Source organism: Fukomys damarensis, unplaced genomic scaffold, assembly GCF_012274545.1.
Source record: "Fukomys damarensis isolate Sample0158 unplaced genomic scaffold, DMR_v1.0_HiC HiC_scaffold_37, whole genome shotgun sequence".
Classification (NCBI taxonomy): domain Eukaryota; kingdom Metazoa; phylum Chordata; class Mammalia; order Rodentia; family Bathyergidae; genus Fukomys; species Fukomys damarensis.
In genome coordinates, this window is record NW_022900949.1 from 3,479,183 (window position 1) to 3,481,330 (window position 2,148).

The window sequence follows — 2,148 nt, forward strand, 5'->3', positions numbered from 1 at the left end:
CCGGCGCGCCTGTCTGCACCCAGGGAAGTCCCCTGGCCTCCGGCTCACTGAGCCCCTGCTGGGTGCCCAGCAGCTGTGTAGACCCTGCGGACACAGCAGGGATCCAGACAGGCATCTCCCCCCTCTTTAGAAGACACCAATAAATACGATCATTCCAAATGGTGATGCGGGCAAGAATAGGGAATGGAGAACCCACAGGACAGGGCGAGACTTTGGCTGTAATGCCCAGGAGGGTTTCTGGTGGAGGGGACTTAAAAGTTGAGCCCCCCCACAATGAGAAAGAAGCGGCTGCTGACGGGATTAGGGTTTGTGACAACAGCCCTTGGGGCGGGGGCGGGCAAGGTGAGCTGCAGAACTGGAGGCCTGGTGTCCCCAGCAGGGTGAGGGAGGGACGCAGAAGGGCTCTGGAAAGATGGGGACAGGTCCGACTGTGGGGGCCTTTACCCCACATGTGATGATGGCTGGGTGTTAAGCAGGGTTGTGACATTCTTCAAGGGATTTTCGGAAAGGGCCACCTGGCCACTGTGTTAAAGGAAGCAACTCCAGGGCTGTACACACACACACACACACACACACACACACACGTGCACTGACTGGGGGCTGTGCACATACATCCCATTTTGCACACTCACCAGGCAAATTCTGGTTCAGGGCGAACTTGGCCATGTTTCCTGAAGTAGCCGCCATACACACCCTGCAAAAAGGCCCCAGAGAGGTGACGACAGAGTCCCTGTCCCTCCTGCTGCCCAGCCACGCACCCATCCTCATACACAGGCACTTGCCTCCCTCATCTCTGAAGAGACCTAGAGATTTTGGATTAAAGGAATGTGGGGACCCCCGGGGCCCAGGCCGGGGCGGGGACAGGGGGTAGGAAAGGCATCTGGAGGAGCAAGAGGCCAAGAGGACAATAGCAGAGGGTCAAGGATGTAGCTCAGTGCCTACCTGGAAAGCACAAGATCCTGAGTTTGACCCCAGTACCAAAAAAGAAAAAGAAAGGAAGAAAAGAAAAAAACAATAGTGGGGAGTTGGGGAGGAACAGCAGAGGCTGAATTTTCTGTGAATCCCTGGTGAAAATGAGGAATCAGTGCCGAAAAGATTGTTCAGGCCTTGTGCCTTTCGAAGAGAAAGAGGAAGCCGGATGTAAAGGTGCATGGGTGCATGCCTATAATCCTGGAGCTCTGGAAGGCTGAGGCAGGAGGATCAAAAGTTCAAGTCCGACCTCAGTGGTGCCGCCACCTGCCTCACAAATGCAAGGTCCCAAGTTCGATCCCCAGTACCAGAAAAAAAAGTGCAAGTCCAGTCTGGGTATCTTAGTAACTAGTGAAACCCTGCCTCAAAATACATTATTAAAAGAAGAGGGCCAGGGATTTAGCTCAGTGGTTCTGCCGCCTGCTTCACAAGCGCAAGGACCCGAGTTCAATCCCCAGTACCAAAAAAATAAAATAAAATAAAACTAAATAAATAAAAGGACTGGGGCTCAGTGTGGAGGCCCTGGGTTCAACCCCCCGTGCTAGAATAAGAAAGGAAAGAAGCAAAGGGGGAAAGGAGAGAGAGAGAGAGAGAGACAGAGAGAGAGAGGGAGAGAGGGAGAGAGGGAGAGACTGAGACTTGTAAGCTCTTCCCCGCTCATAGAAAACTCATGTGACCCAGGCATGGTACTGCATGCCTGCGACCCCAGCTACTAGGATTACAGATTTGAAGCCAGTGTGGGCAATTTAGTGAGACCCTGTCTCAAAATAAAATATAAAAAGGGACAGGCCAGGAATGTAGCTCAGCAGCACAGCGCCTTCCTGGCAAGAGCTAGGTCCTGAATTCAATTCCTGAAACTTAAAAAAAAAAAAAAAAAACAAGAAGAAGTAGAAGCATAAAAACAACTGGCAAGACTGTGCTTTTTGAAAATAAGATTTCTTTTTGCGGGGTACTGGGGATCGAACTCGGGTCCTTGCACTTGCAAGGCAGGCAGCAGAACTACTAAGATAAATCCCTGGCCCTTAAAAATAGGATATCTAAACCAGGTGTGGTGGTGCATGCCTGTAATCCCAGCACTCAGGAGGCTGAGGCAGGAGAATCGCTGTGAATTCGAGACCAGCCTGGGCTACATAGTGAGTTCCAGGTCAGTCTCAACCACATAGTGAGACCCTGTCTCAA

The 2,148-nt window shown here is 51.6% G+C and overlaps 1 long non-coding RNA gene across 2 annotated transcripts in view; it reads right to left on the reverse strand.

Annotated features, from left to right (window-relative positions):
* LOC104849301 overlaps nt 1–2,148 on the reverse strand; it is a 5,712-nt gene that overhangs the window by 335 nt on the left and 3,229 nt on the right. For both annotated transcript variants that reach the window (XR_776724.1, XR_776723.3), the window contains one exon: nt 633–694. This is a non-coding gene — a long non-coding RNA (uncharacterized LOC104849301). The remainder of the gene's footprint in view (nt 1–632; nt 695–2,148) is intronic.